A 21,573-nucleotide genomic window follows, 5' to 3' on the forward strand; every position below is an offset into this window, starting at 1 on the left:
TTAATTGAACCACTAGTTAATTCAACCAAACCAAACTCCTATTTAATCATTTGACCTACTAATTCGATATTGATTTCGTAGTACATTACAAATCCCTTGGGACGATCATTACTCACTCTTGCTACGTTAGTAGTTAGTAGTTAGTAGTGGTGGTGGATTTTATAAATTTAAACTTGACCACAATCACACAATTAATTTTGGCCTATATAAATGACGCGCGGCCAAGTTTTGGCGCCATTGCTGGGGATTAGCAATGCCGTACTCGGGATTGATTAGGAAGTAGTACTCCTTTAATCCTTGTTTTACATTATTTTCAATTTTGTTTTCTTATTATGTTTACTTTTGATTGGCTACATACTTGGAGCAAGGAAAGCAAACAAAGGAACTTTAAAGCAAAGCAAGCAAAGCAAAGCATAAAAAGCTAAAATATAAAAAAATTTGCAAAAGCTAAGCAAAGCAAAAGGCTTAAAAATTCTTGAAGTTGTTTAAGGACCCTTTATGAGCTATTCTAACTTCTCTTGCTTAGTTAAATCATCGACCCGCGTGGATGCATTTTATTTCATTGTTTATCGTCAGCCCGCATAGAGGCATTTTACTTTTCTTGCATTAATTGAAAAATATGGGAGTATGGGATCATTATATGTGGAGGCTTGTTATTGATTGATTTGTGTTATGGATAAGAAGTACCTACTACTTGTTGTGTTTGTTAATTGTTTTGTTTTGCATTGTCTATGCATGGTCATAGGTCTTTAAAACCTACTCTTGTTCCACTGAACCTTAATCTTGAGTCGATTGTTCGTAATCGAAGGGGTAGGGTCAAGTGAATCCATTGCATCAATGGAAGACCATGTTGAAGACCTTGGTCATATAGACTAACAAGGCAATCTTCACCCTAATGTGCAACAATATAATAACATGCAAGTTCCATTAGGCATGCCTAGACCTTTTGTTCCATAACTACAAGGCCAAGTTCGACTTGGAATGCCAAGGCATACTATGCACCACCACCTCTACCTCTTAATGTCTAAGCCAATAATAAGGCTTATGTAGAGCCACCAATTGTCAATCCTCCCGTGGCTTTGAAAGATCACTATGTGCCTAATGAATACAATACACCAACATGCATTTGTTTTCCTCCATTTAAAGCACATCATTATGAAATCAAGCCATAAACTATTCAAATCCTTTCTAATTATCTTGGGCTACCTAATGAAGAACCATATAAGCATTTGGATGAATTTCTTGAAGTTTTTTCCATCGTAAAATATACGGACATGTCGGAGGAAGTTTTGAGGTTAAAAGTCTTCCCATTTACCCTAAAAGATAAGGCAAAATATTGGTTTAACAATTTGAGACCTCTTTTTATAACTTATTGGGTGAAAATACAACAAGAGTTCTTGAGAAAGTACTATCCCGTGTCCAAAACCAATGCCATGAGAACTTCAATTCTTGAATTTTCACAAGGGGATGGGGAAATGTTTCATGAGGCATGGGAATGGTTAAATAATTTGCTTAGGAAATGTCCTCATCACGACATTCCTAAGTGGCAAATAGTTTAATATTTTTTTAAAAGTTTGTTGGATAACCATAAGGGCATAGTTGATGCCTCAATGGGAGGTTCTTATTTGGACAAACATGAAGATGATATGTGGTGTTTATATGAAAGCATGAGTGAAAACTCAATGAACCGATCTTTTTCTTCTAAAAATAGTACGGACGAGTGCTTGTGCAAGGGCTATGAATGCTCATAGATGAGCACACCTAGGGCCAAAACCCACTACCTCACTTACGATCGCTCATGCCCCATGTACGAGCGCTTGTTCTGCAACAAGCTTAACAAATTTCTTAGTCTGAAATGTGATTTTGAGGACTTTTTAGGCCATTTTGAAAAAAACACAAAGAAGAAATCTCCCCCAAAGTCATGTTTTCTAGCTAACCATACCAAAAGAAAACATTATTTTTCATGTGAAAACCCCAAAATGCCTTTAAGCCAAATTTTTTAACAAAGAAGTGAAATGAGTCTATAGGAGGCTCAAAACACAAACGAAAGGGTTTTTCATGAAAACGATTATGCACACAAACATAAATAGTGATTTTAAGTGCGCGGGAATGGGCTACGGCTCCTGGAAATGGCCGAGTCAAAATCCGAACCCTCGACGGCCAAAAAGGCTAAAATGAACTTGAAATGGAAATTATGAAAACTAAAATTATAAAATGGAGTCAAATGACTGTTTGGCCCTTGGCGCCACTTCATACATGATTAATAAGGCCTAATGAAAGAATAAAAATGAAATTCCCACACCCGATGCACCCATGGTGAAACAATAACTTAACATTTTTCAATATTCTCATATTATTTCATGAAGTCAAATTTTACATTTGGATACAAAATACATATCATTGGCCTCTGGCCTCATCTCATACATATCAAATACAATACAAAGGCGTACTTATGTACACATTACATATATGGAATCAAATATACACATTTTGACATAAAAGGCTATAAGTGGCATTCCAAGCCAACCTTCACTTGAATTAAAACCTTCAAGTCTACAATCATCCAATCAATGATGAACATCACGAACCAAGTTTTCGTACTTGAAGAAAACCCCCAGTAACTTCGGGTGAGTAAACAAGTTTACTCGTAGAGAATGAGCATGCATAGACTCGATTTCTTTAAAGATTTTTACATTAAGTTGAAACAATTCAAAAGGATCATGCCACCTAACGTCTATGTCAATGGTGAGACTCAGGGAGCATCCTAAGCTACCTTAATTCATTTCTAGCATAATTCACAATATCATGCAATTGAACCAACATTGGAACTTCCAATACAATGCATAAAGCATGAATTCTCAAAGTTAACATCTTGTAACTTAAAATGGGAAATCAAATAAGGAACAACAAATTACAACATCACATAGTTATCAACTTGAAATGAAATGCGAAATCAAACAAGGTGGATACTTTGACATCACGCCGGATCAAACTGACACCATAGTTACTTTAAAGTTACTAGCCCATGGGTAACCTCCCTATGTACACACTAGACTATAGAGGGACAATCCCCCGTACTAGAACCAAGTCCTAGTTGTAGCCAAACAACGACATCTCTAAGTTTCCAAAATCAACAAGTTATGCAACAACGTATATATCAACATGTATATACAAGATATCAACTATCTACCATGCACAACCAAATCTGGAAACACATACAATACATACTCTAAGTCCACAACTACCATGGCATGAAAGATATCAAATGCAAGGTGTACAACTCATTACACAAGGCAACAATATATCCCATAAACATGCTCTCATGAATATAACTATAACAACAATATTATCCTATGCTCAAAACATAATCAAGTGAATATATAACAAGTCCAAGTCTATGATTTGAATATAGAAGCGACTTCTTAAACACAATTAGATCCATGGAGCCATTAGATAGAATTTAATTAAACAAAATAATTAAATTCTCTAAATTTCAAATTACTTTCAAATAACCTCAAATTATTATATGTTAAATAACATAGCATACTCATTACATATACCAAATCAAAAGGGCAAAATGAGAAAGACATCATCATGTAGAATTAAAATAATTTAAATTAATTAAATATCTAATTTTCAAAAGTAGTTCAAATGATCCCAATTTAATATACAGCAAGCAATAAGCCATGGTCATACCATATCTCAAGTCTAAAATGGAATACAAGCAAAATACAATTAACTAGAATTTAAATCAAATTAAATCCATTTAATCTCTAGATTTGAAAACTCATTTAAATCATCTCAATTTAATATACAACAAAGATCAAGTTATGACCATGCCATATATCAAGTCTAAAATGAGTTATAAGTATACTATAATACATCATTAATTTCTCAAATTAACATAAGACATGCATACAACTTATATCTCATTCAAAAGCAAGTAAAATTACTTGGAAAATAAATTATAACACCCCCTACCTCACTAAAGAAAAGTCTCTCTAGAATCCAAGGCAAATCAACACAAAATGGCAAACCCTTCAAGGGTAATGAAGAGGAGAGTGAGAGGAACTACAAGTATTCTCTAATTTTCAAAAGTTGTTCAAATGATCCCAATTAAATATATAGCAAGCAATAAGTCATGGTCATACCATATCTCAATTCTAAAATAGAATACAAGCATAATACAATTAACTAGAATTTAAATCAAATTAAATCCATTTAATCTCTAGATTTGAAAACTCATTTAAATCATCCCAATAGAATATACAATAAAGATTAAGTCATGGCCATGCCATATATCAAATCTAAAATGAGTTATAAGTATACTATGATACATTATTAATTTCTCAAATTAACATAAGACATGCATACAACTTATATCTCATACAAAAGCAAGTAAAATCACTTGGAAAATAAATTATAACACCCTCTGCCTCACTAGAGAAGAGTCTCTCTAGAATCCAAGGCAAATAAACACCAAATGGCAAACCCTTCAAGGGTTATGTAGAGGAGAGTGAGAGGAACAAAAAGTATTCCCAAGGTTAAGCTTGAAAATCAATGGAAGGCTCTTAAAAATTAAAGTCAAGGCTTAAGGCTTCAAGCTGCATCCATAGAGGCTAGGGTTTTCTTGTAAGGAATAAAATGACATAATGTGACAATGGGTGAGTGGAGGAAATAAAAATCCTCCACTCACTATGTGATCCTACACTATGGTCAACACGCACATCTATGGTCAATTGCACAAAAACCCCTCTTTAAAACCATAATCCCAAAGTGGCCCAAAAATAATTGCAAGACTTAATTTGGAGCATACACTTGTCACTCATCCAAGCATCTATTCTAGGCTTAATCCTAAGCCTACACTTGTCAACTATCCAAGCCAACAAGTGCACCTATCATAGGTCAACAAGTGGCTGAATCTCCACCCTCCACATGCCATCATCCAAGGCATCAAAGTGTCCCCACACAAATGTCAACAAGTGGACCAATGAGAGTGTAACACTTGTCACACTTTTCAAAAATTACAAAAAGGTCCTTTATGAAAATAACTTCCAAGTAAAATTACAAAATGGTCCCTAAGAGGAAAAATAATTACTTTATAGCAATTACACAAATGACCCCAAAAGAAAGAGAAATTTCAAAGAAGTGTGCATCCACATCCCTAAGGAAGAAAGTACACAACTAGCACGCTTTTCTACAAAAGTAAAAATACACATAGCATGGAATTTAAATATCGTGAATACATGCAAAACCGGAATCAAATCCAAACACGAAAGATGAGGTTGTGCCAACAAAGTGACATACGGGAAAAAGACGAAAAGTGAATAGTGCCGAAAAATAAAAATGAGAAAATGACTCGGTCCTCACAAGAAGGTTATCAATCCAAAGGAAAGAGTCTCGAAAACCATTCCCGAGCACTCGAGACGACACTAAGAAACAAAAAACCGAACTCAAAAGAGAAAAGACAACGGAAAAAAAATATCCGTAAAATTTGAGGAAAAAAGGAATGGATGGAAAATAACCGGGTCATTACAACCTTCCCACCTTAAAGGGATTTCGTCCCCGAAATCTAGCCCAGACAAAACCAAAGGCACAACCAGGGTATATACGGAGTACATCTCCGAGTATCCCACACAACATGCTACGAAAGTAATACCAAAACTAAAAGACAACGTACCAATGTCATTCGCACCCACGTGCTCACGACAGGACAACCTCTCAAAAGGAAAATGACCACGCGGCCACACAAACCAGCCAGATCCAACTACAATCTTTTAAAACTCCTTGTAAAAGTTAACAACATCTAGGTCTCCAAAACTGAAACAAGTCTCCAAAAGACATCCTTAAAAGAGCATCGAGCTCACCCTACGAATCAAACAGATCCTTAATGGTATGGACACAAGTCCCTGCAAAATGATCTCACACTAATCAACTCACTCTAAGCACCTCAACCTGTCAACAACCACGATAAAAACTCCCCAAGGAAAGACACAAAAGAAAGGGAACCACCAGTCCTAAGAAGGACAACACCACGACTCTATCTTTGAAACGAAAGACGACAAGGTTAAAGACTTCACCCCCTACATAGAAGTAAGTCGACCAAAATCAACCAAATTCTCGCCAAGGACTCAAGACAATAATGGCGATCCTCACGAACCAGCTAACCCCAAAACTGTGCACAATGCAACGAAGAGGAGAGACTCACTCCTTGTGATATCCCTTACTCGAACCAAGAAAGGAGGAAAAACCCTATTCTCCCACAAGTGTCAACACGACAAATACGAAAAGGGAATAAAAGGGAGAAACTAACATAGAAGTCAGGCAAATAACAAAGAAATACAACTACTAAGAAATTAAGTCTACTCACATAGATAAAATCAAGGGTACATGCAGCACGTTTCCACGTAAGCACAAAATCGTGTCATTAAAACATAGTAACAACATGGCATCTCTAAGCATATAAACAAGGCATGCTAATGCCACACAATAAGAAAGGAATGTGGACACACTTCCACCTACTCATGCATCACAATATCATAAATCATACTATTAACATGGTAGTGAATGAAACTACAGAAGATAAAAATGATGCAATAATGAACCCTATGGACACCGTGTCCTAGAGTGTCTACGAAAAAAGAAAGACCAGTCCTAGCCATAAACTAACTCTAAAAACCAATACAACAACAAGCTATCTTAAAACCAATGTGAGCCCTTACCACAATGGTAAGACTCTAACAATCCATCTCCGAATCTAGAGCTGACACTACAAGTGATGCTAACAGTGCAATGTTCTTTCTACCCGAAACATTAATCAATCGACTCGATCCCAAAAACATCACCACGTAAAGAGAACTCAAACAAATTGGCTACTTTAGCCATACATTCAGACAACTGAATTAATCTCCAAAATTGTCCTTAAAATGACCATCAATCACTATCTCAACACTAAACGCTCAAAACAAAACTCACATCATCGCCAACCAAAAGGATTATGCCTATCGGAACAAAAACCGACACTAATTCCATCCGAACTGCACTCGTAGCTAGCGAGTACAGTACCATGACAGTGCCATGCACCCGCCCACAAACGTACCCACCCACGAAAAACATAATCCCAGAGGAATCATCCTAAACAACCAAGGATCCTAAGAGGTTCATAACCTCATCATAGCCCAAAACCAACAAATCCAGCCCTACGGCTACGCTCAATGACTCACCTTATGAAAGCCAAAATAAAAGGTGACCTTCCACCTATCCAAAGCCAACGCTAGGCCAACAACGACCTAAACTACCGTAAAACAATGTGGATAATCACTACCAACCTCAAAGAAGAGTGCCTAAACAAAACCAAACACACCAGCCATCGCACTAAGTGCAAACTCATCAAATAACTCAACCTCGACTCAAACATCCTATGATTAACCCCAAGTCCTATCAAATATGCAAAACAATCATGCATATACAAATCAAATCTAGCATACATCAAATGTTATGCTCTTTACCATAGAATCAAAACAGGCTAAACAGATAGCATACCACATATAGCACGTAAGCACATAAACATGTTATCAAACCAAAACATGTTATCATAAAGTATATAAACACATAGAGCATGGCAACGTAAGCATGATATGCACCCAAAACATGTTGTCCAAGATGTTTAAACCTAGGAGCTCTGATACCACCTGTGATGACCTTGGATTTTTTAACCTAATGTGTCCTGTGATGACCAGAAGCGGATCCAGAATGCTGAAGCAAAGACAAGACAACGGTCTCCCAAGGCACAACACCTCTAAGACCTTAAGATAACCTTCCATGAGGTCATGGAACACAAAGGGATAAGTTCGAAAGCAAGAGATCGAAAAAATAATAATTAAGCCCCCGGGGCAAAATAGTCATTTATGAAAATATGGATTTGGATGTCACTGAGCACACCACTGGAAAGACAACAAAAAAAGAATCAAGATGGACACAAGAATCGCATGATTTGGAGTCCGGACGAAGGAGAAACGGCAAGATGAAGAAAATTGAGCATTTAAGGCTAAAAGGGTAAAATGGTAATTCCAAACTGAAGTGGGTACCCCCGTGTACACTATTGAATAGAAAAAAAAAATTAACAAAGTTGGACTCAAGAATCACTTGATTCGGAGTCCGGACGGCAAAGATAACAAGTCCTGAAGTCGAAGGAAAGGAAACCCTATCCCGGTTCGAACCAAATCCTGACACTACTCTACTAAAACTTGAATATCTCAAGCTAAAAATGGAATCTAAAGCTCTAGTTGGTACCATTAGAAAGCTTATTTCGACTCGGTCAATTTAGACTCAAGAACGGATCAATTCGGAGTTAAAACAAGGAAGATAAGATGACCCAAAGTTGGAAGTACACTACTGAACTAAGACACACATCCACACACACATGAACAATACGGATGAGCGCTCGTGCAAGGGCTTTGAGCACTCATAGATGAGCATGCCCAGGGCCAAAACCCACTGCCCCACTTACGAGCGCTCATGCCCCATGTACGAGCACTCGTTCTGTAACAAGCTTAACAGATTTCTGAGTTTGAAATGTGATTTTGAGGACTTTCTGGGCCTTTTTGAAAAAACAAAAAGAAGAAAGACCCCCCCCCCCCACCCAAATCATGTTTTCTATCTAGCCATGTCAAAAGAAAACTTTATTTTTCATGTGAAAACCCCAAAATGCCCTTAAGCCGAATTTTTCAACAAAGAGGTGAAATGAGTCCATAGGAGGCTCAAAACACAAACAAAACGAACGCAAAAGTAAATGGTGATTTTGAGAGCGCGGGAATGGCCTGCGGCTCCCGAAAATCCGACCCCTCGACGGCCAAAAAGTCTAAAATGAACTTGAAATGGAAATTTTGAAAACTAAAATTATAAAATGGAGTCAAATGATCATTTGGCCCTTGGCCACACTTCATACATGATTAATACGACCCTATGAAAGAATAAAAATGAAATTTTCACACCTGATGCACCTATGGTGAAACAATAACTTAACATTTTTCATATTCTCATATTATTTTTTTTCCTAAACGAACGAATGTATTAATATAAACAAAAAGTACATGGAAACATTGAGGGCATACCCCCAGTAGACACAAAGTAAACACCACACACCTTAAAAAGGCAAATTAAAAGCAAACAAAACCCAAACAAAGACTAGCAAATGTCTTGAAGGCTTACCCCCATGACATCAATAACTTCAAATAAAATACCTTTAGCAATATCTAAAGGTTCAATAGAGGAATCCTTATGTATCCTATCATTTCTTTCCATCCACGTGAAATAAAAGGTAGCAGTAAAGAGAATCCTTGCCATCTTGTTCCTCCCTTTACCTTTGAATTTCAGAATAAACATGTCAGCTAGCTCTTGAACTGAATTATATCTCTGCAATTGCCAACCACACCAATCTGATAAACCATTCCGCACCCTCCATGTGAACTCACAACTGCAAAAAACATGATCCAAATTTTCCTCATGACTTAAACACAAAGAGTATCTAGAAGCTAGAGAATACCCTTTACTCTTCATGTAAGACTGAGTTAAAATAGCTTGATGCATCACAAGGATTGAATAAGTTGACCAACGAGGTCTCCCTCCACTCCAATAGATCCCACTCCAGCTAACCTCAGAACTTTAGATTCTGTAAACCTCCCAAGTAGCATGAAAACTGAAAGTATTCTTCCAAGTTAAGACATCCACTCCACCGTGTATCTTCTGATTATGGAACACCTGCAGCACCTCCTGAGAAGCATTCATCAAGACCTCATCATTCCATTGATTGTTAATAATAAGGTCACTTAAACAACACATTTTGTTCCTACTGATAGAATTCAATAATCTGTGATTATACAGCTCCCTTAAGAACAGCCCATCACACCAAGGGTCCAAAAACACCTTGATATTAAGACCAGACCCAATTCTATATCTACAATTGAGCTTGATTACATCCCTTACTGCAATAATACTCTTCCATATAGATGAACAAGTAATCTTTAGAATAATATTCCAAAAAAAAGCCCGCTTTAGATAGTGTTTTTCGAACCAAGCTACCCAGATTCTATCCTTATACAGTAAAAAATCCCAGGCCAATATGCATTTTGAAGCTGAATCAATGTCTGCTATTCTTCTTATTCCCAACCCACCCTCTGCTTTAGGAGCTGCTAACTTCTTCCATCTCAAACCATGCATCTTCTTACTGTCATAAACATGCCCCCAAATAAAATTCCTCATTCGTCTGTCAATTAAGTTTACAACCATTGCAGGTAACGAATAAACTGAGGTCTAATAGAGCACTATAGGAAGAATTACAGCCCTACTAAGCTCAATTCTCCCAGCCATAGATAAATGCATGCCGTTCCATCTAGTGGTAGAAGCTATAACTTTGTCAATCAAACTTGTACAATCTTGCCATCTCAACATCTTATCAGCGATAGGTAAGCCCAGATAGTTAAATGGTAAAGATCCCACCTTACAACCCAAAGCCCGTATCACTATAGATCTTCTTCTCACAGACCTGGTAAAATAAAGCTCTGACTTATCTTTGTTAACAGCAAGTCCAGAGAGATTTTCAAATTGCACCAAGGTTCTTTTTAAGCATAGGACAGTAGCCATATTAGCTCGGACTACCATTAGCAGATCATCTGCAAAGAACTGGTGTGTGATAGATAAACCAGCTTTACAAACTGCACGAGAAGGAGTAATTGTTCCACTCTTAACCTCTGCCTCAATCATACCTGAAAAATATTCAATAACCAAAGCAAAAAGAAGGGGGGATAAAGGACAACCTTGTCGAACCCCTCTTTCAGGCTAAAAGAAACCATTAGGGGAACCATTAATAATGATTGAAAACCAAACAGAGGATAAACACACTTGAATCCAAGAAATCCAAGTATTTCCAAAGCCAAAGAGTCTCATTATATTTATCAAAAATGACCATTGAACTGTATCATACGCCTTCCTCAAATCAATTTTCCAAGCTAAAGTTGGCTTTGCTCTCTTAGTACCAAACCCTCTCAGAAGCTCATGGGCCATAATAATGTTGTCCTAAATCTTTCTACCTTGAATAAAAGCATTTTGCTCTTTATCCACAATCGTACCCAACACCTTAGCAAGTCTATTTGCCAAAATCTTTGCAATGACTTTATAGAAAACATTACACAATGATATTGGCTTATAATCACCCACCTTAAGAGAATCTTTCTTCTTTTGTATCAAAGTAATGAAGGTACTATTGGTCCCTTTTCCCAATTCTGGATGGGAGAAAAATTGCAAAATAGCATCAATAAAATCTTCACCAATAATACTTCAGAAATGTTGAAAAAATCGAGAAATGAATCCATCAGGACCTAGAGCTCTATCAGGTCCCATAGAGAACATAGTATACTTTATTTATGCTCTAATGATAACCTCTTCTAACATAGATATCTCTACAGCAGACAATTTGTTTCTTATACATCTAGCTTCTGGAACACAAAGGGTAGGTTGATCATTAGAATAAGCTCTTTGAAAATGATCCACAAACTTGCTCTTAATGATACTTGGATCAGTAATGGAAACCCCATCCTCTTGAATAACCGTGATATTGTTCTTTGCTCTGTGTTGCTTGATTTTTTGGAAATAAAATTTAGTACATCTATTTTGCTCCTTCACCCATTTGATCCTGGACTTCTGAGCCAGTAAAATTGTTTCATTTGAAATAGCAGCTTCAAGAGGCATTCAACCTTCCTTTTCAATCTGAATAAGTCTCTCATTCGTTGAATCATCTCTCAACTGATATTGAATGTCAGCTAGCTTCTTCCTACAAGAAATAGCTTCCTCATAAATAGAACCAAACTTATTCTTATTCCAATCTTTAACTGTTTGTTTAGTGAGCTTTAACTTGTAAAGAAGTCTTTTGATTGGATCCCCACTGGTCTTAGTCTTCCAAACCTCAACAATCATGGCTTTCACTACAGGTTGTTGATTCCACACACAAAGAAATCTAAATGGCTTTGGCCCCTCAGCAATCTGTAAAGGAAACATCATCTTTAAACCCCAATGATCTGAGGTCAAATGAGGGGTTAACATTATATGAGAATTTGGAAAAACCTGCCCCCACTCCTCATTCATTAAGCCCCTGTCCAACTTTGCATAAATCCTCCTATTAGAGTACCTGTTATTACACCAAGTAAACACACCATTAGATGTTGGCACTTCTGATAAACATAAGTTATCTATGGTCTAATTAAAATCCTGAAATACTCTAGGCGGATGTTGTCTCCCCCCTTTCTTCTCTTCATTAACTGTTATTATATTCCAATCCCCTATTAAAAGCCATGGCCCATCAATAAACTGAGCACTATCCTCCATGTCTTTTCATAAGGATATCCTTTGAGTATCAGTATTCTTAGCATAAACAAAAGTCATATAGAATTTGCTATTAGACCCTCTAACCACTACCTGTAACAACATCATCTGATCACTGGTCTATAAAACTAAAACATCAAGTCTTAATGGATCCCAGCCACACCAAATTCTTCCACCTACATCAGCTGAATAATTATTATCCAACTCCAATTATTCCTAATTCTGACTTTTAATCTCTAGAACTTACTACTATAGACCCTAGTTTCTACCAAACCACATAACACAATCGAGGAGTCACTTGACCAGGCCTTCACTTCTTTCTGCATAACCAGCCTATTGAGACCTCGAATATTCCACAATCCTATCATTTAAATAGATAAATTGGTGGAATCGCCCCACCTGTAATCATACCTCTTGTGACTCTAACCATACTAGGATCAATCTCTACCTCCTTTTTATTCTTTTTTTTCTGCTTCTTTGAGGAAAAGGTACCTCCCTCTGGTGACACTGGAACCCCCACCTCTGTCTCTTGCACTAGATTTTGCACTTTATCTGTGATCTGGAGATCCCTTTCAGTAGCACAATCTTGATTATTTTCCACTGACATTACAGCTACCCCATTACCCTTTTCAATCGTTATAGCACTGTCTATCGTAGGTTCCCTTCCCTCTTCTCTTTCAGTTAATTCATCAAGAACTTGGAATGCATTCAAGGAGACCACTTGTAACTGTGATTCTTGAGACCCTGCCTTAACTTTGCCTTTTGACATTGTAAAACCATCCACCTCTTCAATCATCTTTATTATAGGACTCTTAATTTCCTTATCCCCCTCTGAGATACTCTTATCGTGGGATACTGCTATGTTATCCTTTTTGGGTTTTTTCACCATCCACTTCTCCTTAGGTTTAGAAATTCTAATCTTGTTTAATGGACACAAATTCTCAGTATGATCCATCTTCTTGCATAGACCACATATTTGAGGCATCCATTCATATTCAACTTGTACTCTACAAGACAGCCCATGCAACGTTGTGTTAATAACTTCTGGGAATTTATCATTCACTTCCATCTCTACTAAAACTCTAACATGTAAACCCCTCTCTCTACAAAGAGCAATATCATCCATATATATAGGTTTAGCAGTGTTTGACACCACTTTAGAAACTGAAGTTCCACTTCGAGCATGAACTGGAATGTCATACACCCTCATCCATATGGGAACGGTAGCTAAGATATCACGCTCCAAATGTATACTCTTATGCCATTTCTTCACTATGATGGCTCTACCTTGGAACGTATGAAAACGAGATAGAACTTGTAGCAGATCTTCCTTAGACGGAAAATGGACCTGGAAGAACCCATCATTCATCGATACTACCACGACATCCTTATTCCATCTTTTCTGAACATATGATTTGAAGTAGGGGAAGTAAGGCTTACTTCCTAAGATGTAACAAACCACCAAATTCACCCAGTACTGTAACTCTTCAACGATATCTTCATCTTCAATAACCGCACACTCCTTATTCCGATTCTCACTATAATAAGTTAATGGCGTAAAACCATTAGTCATAGAATTCTGGAGTAAAGAACTCCATGAGGGGCGGCGCGATGGGGAGGAAGGAACATGTACACTACCCACAGTAGAGGAGGGTTGCCCCTCCTCCATGGAAGTGATCATCGTCCCCAGAAACCCTAGTAACCCTAGAGACGCCAATGTCGCCCTAGCTTGAGAGAAAAAGGGTAAAAATGGAATACACCATAATTAATAATTAATTATTAATTATTATTATTATTACAAACATATATTCTCATATTATTTCATGAAGTCAAATTTTACATTTGGATACAAAATACATGTCATTGGCTTCCGCCCTCATCTGATACATGTCAAATACAATACAAAGGCGTACTTATGCACACATTACGTAAATGGAATCAAATATACACATTTTGGCAAAAAAGGCCACAAATGGCATTCCAAGCCAACCTTTACTAGAATTAAAACCTTCAAGTCTACAATCATCCAAGCAATGATGAACATCACAAATCAAGTCTTTGTACCTGAACAAAACCCCCAGTAACTTCGAGGTGAGTAAACAAGTTTACTCGTAGAGAATGAGCATGCATAGACTCGATTTCTTTAAAGATTTTTACATTAACTTAAAACAATTCAAAAGGATTAGGCCACCTAACGTCTATATCAATGGTAAGACTCAGGGAGCATCCTAAGCTACCTTAATTCATTTCTAGCATAATTCACAATATCATGCAATTTAACCAACATTGGAACTTCCAATACAACGCGTAAAGCACGAGTTCTCAAAGTTAACATCTTGTAACTTAAAATGGGAAATCAAATAAGGAACAACAAATTACAACATCATATAGTTATCAACTTAAAAGGAAATGCGAAATTAAACAAGGTGGATACTTGAACATCACACTGGATCAAACCGACACCATAGTTACTTTAGGGTTACTAGCCCATGGGCAACCTCCCTATGTGTGCACTAGACTGTAGACGGACAATCCCCCATACAAGAACCAAGTCATAGCCGTAGCCAAACAACGACATCCCAAGTTTCCAAAATCAACAAGTTATGCAATAACGTATATGTCGACATGTATATACAAGATATCAACTATCTACCATGCACAACCAAATTTGGAAATACATACAATACATGCTCTAAATCCACAACTACCATGGCATGAAAGATATCAAATGTATGGTGTACAACTCATTACACAAGGCAATAATATATCCCATAAAGAAAACATGCTCTCATGAATATAACTATAACAACAATGTTATCCTATGCTCAAAACATAACCAAGTGAATATGCAACAAGTCCAAGTCCATGATTTGAATATAGAAATGACTTCTAAAACACAATTAGATCCATGGAGCCATTAGATAGAATTTAATTAAACAAAATAATTAAATTCTCTAAATTTCAAATCACTTTCAAATAACCTCAAATTATTATATGTTAAACAACATAGCATGCTCATTACATATACCAAATCAAAAGGGCAAAATGAGTAAGACATCATCATGTATAATTTAAATAATTTAAATTAATTAAATCTCTAATTTTCAAAAGTTGTTCAAATGATTCCAATTTAATATATAGCAAGCAATAAGTTATGGTCATACCATATCTCAAGTCTAAAATTGAATACAAGCAAAATACAATTAACTAGAATTTAAATCAAATTAAATCCATTTAATCTCTAGATTTGAAAACTTAAATCATCCCAATTTAATATACAACAAAGATCAAGTCATGATCATGCCATATATCAAGTCTAAAATGAGTTATAAGTATACTATGATACATCATTAATTTCTCAAATTAACATAAGACATGCATATAACTTATATCTCATACAAAGCAAGTAAAATCACTTGAAAAATAAATTATAACACCCCCTACCTCGCTAGAGAATAGTCTCTCTAGAATCTAAGGCAAATCAACACAAAATGGCAAACCCTTCAAGGGTTATGTAGAGGAGAGTGAGAGGAACAAAAAGTATTCCCAAGGTTAAGCATGAAAATCAATGGAAGGCTCTTAAAAATCAATGTGAAGGCTTAAGGCTTCAAGCTCCATCCATAGAGGTTAGGGTTTTCTTGTAAGGAATAAAATGACATAATACGAAAATGGGTGAGTGGAGGAAATAGAAATCCTCTACTCACTATGTGATCCTACACCATGGTCAACACACACATCTATGGTCAATTGCATAAAAAAACCCTCTTTAAAACCATAATCCCAAAGTGGCTTAAAAATAATTGCAAGACTTAATTTGGAGCATACACTTGTCACTCATCCAAGCATCCATTGTAGGCTTAATCTTAAGCCTACACTTGTTAACCATTCAAGCCAACAAGTGTACCAATCCTAGGTCAACCAGTAGGTGAATCTCCACCCTTCACATGCCATCATCCAAAGCATCAAAGTGTCCCCATACAAATGTTTACAAGTGGACCAATGAGAGTGTGACACTTGTCACACTTTTCAAAAATTACAAAAAGGTCCTTTATGAAAATATCTTCCAAATTAAATTACAAAATGGTCCCTAAGATGAAAAATAATTACTTTACAGTAATTACACAAATGACCCCAAAAGAAAGAGAAATTCCCAATAAGTGTGCATCCACACCCCTAAGGAAGAAAGTACACAACTAGTATACTTTTCTACAAAAGTAAAAATACACATAGCATGGAATTTAAATATTGTGGATGCATGCAAAACCGGAATCAAATCCGAACATGAAAGATGGGGTTGTGCCAACAAAGTGACATACGGGAAAAAGACGAAAAGTGAATAGTGCCGAAAAATGAAAATGAGGAAATGACTCAGTCCTCACAAGAAAGTTGTCAATCTAAAGGAAAGAGTCTCAAAAACCATTCCCGAGCACTCGAGATGACACCAAGAAATGAAAAACCGAACTCAGAAAAGAAAAGACAACGGAAAAAAAAATATCCGTAAAATTTGAGGGAAAAAGGAATAGAAGGAAAATAACCGAGTCATTACAGACATGTGCATAGTGAGCACCATGAACAAGTGAATGCCACTTTTGTGAATCAAGGGAATAATCCTTATGGAAGTCATTGTTATCCTGGGTAGAGGAACCATACAAATTTCTGTAATGACCCGGTCATTTTCATTCCTTTCATTTTCTCGGATTTTCACGGATTTTTTTTTTCCGTTGATCTTTTTCTTTCTGAGTTCAGTTTCTCGTTACTTAGTGTCATCTTGAGTACTCGGGAATGGTTTCTGAGACTCTTTTCCATGGATTGACGACTTCCTTTGAGGACCGAGTCATTTTCACATTTTCACTTTGTGACACTATTCACATTTCGTCTTTTTCTCGGTTGTCACTTTTTAGCATAACCTCACTTTTCATGTATGGATTTGATTCCGGTTTTGCATGCATCCATGAGATTTAAATTCCATGCTATGTGTATCTTCACTTTTGTAGAAAAGCATGCTAAGTGCTTACTTTTCTTGTAAAGGGGATAGATGCATGACCATTTTATAATTTTTCTAACTTTAGGGGTTTTTGTGTAATTACTGTAAAGTAATTATTTTTCATCTTAGGGACCATTTTGTAATTTAATTTGGAAGATATTTTCAAAAATGACCTTTTTGTAATTTTTGAAAAGTGTGACAAATGTCACACTCTCATTGGTCCACTTGTTGACATGTGTGTGGAAACACTTTGAGGCCTTGGATGAGGACATATAGAGGGTGGAGATTTAACCACTTGTTGGCCTAGGATTAGTGCGCTTGTTGGCTTGGATGGTTGACAAGTGTAGGCTTGAGATTTAGACTAGGATGGAACCTTGAATTTGTGACAAGTGTAGGCTCACAATTTGATCTTGCATTAGTGTATGTGTGAGAGGTAGTGTAAGAGCACATAGTGAGTGAAGGATCTCTATCCCCTCCACTCACATTTCATCTTTATCATTTTTCATTTCCTCTATCTCTTATAAAGAAAACCCTAGCCTCCATGGATGGAGCCGAAAGCCTTAAGCTTTGACCTTGATTTTTGAGAGCCTTCCATTGATTTACAAGCTTGAACTTGGGAATACATTTTGTTCCCCTCATCTTCCTCTTCATAACCCTAGAAGGGTTTGCCATTTTGTGTTGATTTTGCCTTGGATTCTAGAGAGAAACTTCTCTAGTGAGGTAGGGGATGTTTTAGGGTTGTATTTTTTGTTATCTTGCATGCTATTGATGCTTATATAAGTTGTATGCATGTCTTTTGTTAATTTGATAAATTAGTGATTTATCATATATTGCATATAACTCATTTTAGACTTGGTAAATGGCTTGGTCATGAGTTGATCTTTGATATATATTAATTTAGGATGATTTAGATGAGTTTTCAAATCTAGAGATTTAAAGAATTTAATTTGATTTAAATTCTAATAAATTGTGTTTTGCATGTATCCCATTTTGGACTTGAGATATGGTATGACCATGAGTTGGTGCTTGATATAAGTTAATTAGGGATCATTAGAATAACTTTTGAAATCTAGAGATTTGATTAATTTAAATTAATTAAAATCTATATGATGCTATTTTGCTCATTTGATACTTTTGAGTTGAAATATGTAATGAGCATGCTATGTTGTTTAACATATATTAATTTGAAGTTATTCGAATTTAATTTGAAATCTAGAGAATTTAATTATCTTGTTTAATTAAATTCTATTTAATGGCTCCATGGATCTATTGGTATTTTAGAAGTTGTTTCTATATTCAAATCATGGACTTGAACTTGTTATGTATTCATTTTGTTGTGTTTTGAGCATTGGACAACTTTGTTATTATATTTATATTCATGAGAACATGTTTTCTTTATGGAATATATTGATGCCATGTGTAGTGAATTGCACACTTTGTAATTGACATTATATATGTCATTTTAGAATTGAAACTCTAAGGCATGGATTGTGTGGTTTCAACCTACTTATGCATGGAAGGTGTTTTCGTGCATTATATAAGTTATGTATAAGTTGTGGACTTATTTAATTATTTTGGATTCTCTTGGGACATGGTTACTAGTAACATGGCTAGAGTTTGGCTCTAGTGCGGGAGGTATGAGTTCTCCCTAATTGAGATAGTGCGCACTTAGGGTGGTCTTCCTTGCGGGTTAGTGCCCGAAATAACCATTGAGGTCTCAGCAGAATTCTGAGCTTAGATGTCCAAGTCTTCCACTATTTGTTTTCGCATTCAATTCCAAGTTAACAATCATGTTTATATTGTAACTTGTGGTTTTGGTTATTGGCGATTTTGATGTTGTTAAGTACATCCATGTTTATGATTTTAATGAATCATTCTGATGTTGTTAAGTACATCTATGTTTTATGATTTTTGTGAATCATTTTGATGTTGTTAAGTACATCCATACTAAATTGCTATATTTAGTTGATTTCACACTTTTAGATTTCTAGTTGATAACCTAGAGAACCTATGTCTTGATGTGTGGTATTAGATATTCTAATTATGCTAAATTGTTATACTTAGTTGATGTTGTATTTTAGACTTCAAGTTGATTACCTTGAGAATTTATATGTTGTTGCTTTGTGTAAGCATGCTCCTATGTTGTTGTTTTGTTTAAGCATGACCCTATGTTGCTAAAATTGCACAAATGAGGTGATTGATGCTAGAAATGATCTTAGGTAGCTAGGATGCTCCTTAAGTCTCACCTTTGACATAGACATTAGGTGGAATGAACCACAATAATTAAATCATGCAAACTTGTAAAACGTAGGTCGATGCATGCTCATTTCCTATGAGTTGCTTTATATTACTCACCCCTACGATACTGGGGCATATTTCAGGTACAGGAATTAAAGTTGAGACTCCCATTATGCTTGGATGACTTGTGAACTTAAAGATTTCCATTTTTGTGAAGGTTGGCTTGAAAAGCCATTTGTAGCCTTATATGTCAAGATATGTATATTTGAATTTAAGCATGTAATGTGCACATGAGTGCACTCCTTACAATGTATTTGACATGTATGAGATGAGGCCGGAGGCTAATGACATATATTTGTATTCTATGTAGTTTTGACTTCATGAAATATAATGAGAATATTGAAAAAAATGTTTAGTTTTGTCTCATTATGTTTTCATCGGGTGTGGGAATTTCATTTTGATTCTTCCGTAGGTTCTCATTAATCATGCATGAAGTGTGGCCAAGGGCCAAATGGTAATTTCTAATCATTTGCTAAATTTGGTTTGCAAAATACCCATTTCAAATTCATTTTCGCCTTTTTGGCCGTTGGGGGGTCAGATTTTGACTCGACCATTTTTGGGAGCCGCGGACCATTCCCACGCACTCAAAATCACTTATTACGTTTGTGTGCATATTCGTTTTAGCCTAGAATTGCATTTGGGGTCAAATGTATGTTTGGTGCAAATTCACATTTTTGCCGTTTTGAGCCTAAACTGAGCATAAGGGTATTTTGAGGTTTTTACTTGAAAAATAAAGTTTTCTTTTGGCATGGTTGGCTAGAAAACATGATTTTGAGGATAGTTTCTTTGTTTTTTTCTCAGAAAGGCCCAGAAAGTCCTCAAAATAGCATTTCAAGTTGGCATTTCAAGTGCAGCCTATAGTAGTTCGAGAGCTCTAAAGGGGGGGTTCGAGCACTCTAACTTTGGGCAGAACTCTCGGGGTAATTTTTGAGAGCTCGAAGTCCTTGCTCGAGCACTCGAGGTACTGTTCACGGGTGTATGTGTGTCATGGATCAGTACTGCACCTCCGACTTCAAATTATCATATCTTCTTGGTTTTAACTCCGAATTGGTCCGTTCTTGAGTCTAAATTGACCGCGTTGAAGTAAGCTTTCCAATGGTACCAATTTCAGATTCAGATTATTCTTTTAGCTCAAGATATTCGAGTTTTAGTAAGGTAGTGTCTGTTTTTTATTCGAACCGGGATAGGGTTTCCCTTTCTTCGAATTCAGAACTTGATATTTTTGTCATCTGGACTCCGAATCATGCGATTCTTGAGTCTATTCTTGTTGATTTTTCATTGTCTTTCCAATGGTGTGCATGGTGGCACCTATTTCAGTGTGGAATGACCATTTTGCCCTTAGGTTCATTCTTATCCGTTTTTAAAACGTTGCTTCCGCATTTACTTCCTTTGGGTTTTATGACCTCGTTGAGGGTCACATTGGTGTCTTAGAGGAGTGTTGTATCTCAAGAGATCATTGTTCTATCTTTTGCTTCCATATTTTGGATCCGTATTGGGTCATCACAAGACACACTGGGTTGAAAAATCCAGGGTCGTCACAATTTCTCTTGGAAAAGCCAAGGGGAAGGCTCAAAACCTCCCCAAGGTGGTTTCCAAAGCAAGTATGTTTCACCTCCCATGCAAGGCCAAAATTCTCAAGGCTATCGTTCATCTTATCAAGCACCCAATGGAAATCAAATTTCGAATTCTCATTTTCCAAATCAACCATCATTTTTAAGGTAATTCAAGAAGTCTCGCATTTGAGGAGAAAGTTTTATCGGCTTTGGGTACCTTGGAGGTAAACACTCTATTGTTTCATTCTCATTCTCAATCAATTGCCAAGCTAGAAATCCAAGTAGGGCAAATAGCTAGCACTTTGAATGCGAGGGAGAAAGGAAAAATGCCTTAAGATCCCCCACTAAAGTAACAATTTGTTA

At 36.4% G+C, this 21,573-nt stretch overlaps 1 pseudogene; it reads right to left on the minus strand.

Moving 5' to 3' along the window:
- Nucleotides 1-1,438: 1,438 nt before the first annotated feature.
- Nucleotides 1,439-1,537, minus strand: LOC132283324 (small nucleolar RNA R71; annotated as a pseudogene).
- Between the last annotated feature and the right edge of the window lie 20,036 nt (nt 1,538-21,573).

The sequence above is a fragment of the Cornus florida genome, unplaced genomic scaffold (genome assembly GCF_030987335.1).
Source record: "Cornus florida cultivar Cherokee Brave unplaced genomic scaffold, ASM3098733v1 CherokeeBrave_3.0.0_Hap2_Chr01, whole genome shotgun sequence".
NCBI lineage: Eukaryota > Viridiplantae > Streptophyta > Magnoliopsida > Cornales > Cornaceae > Cornus > Cornus florida.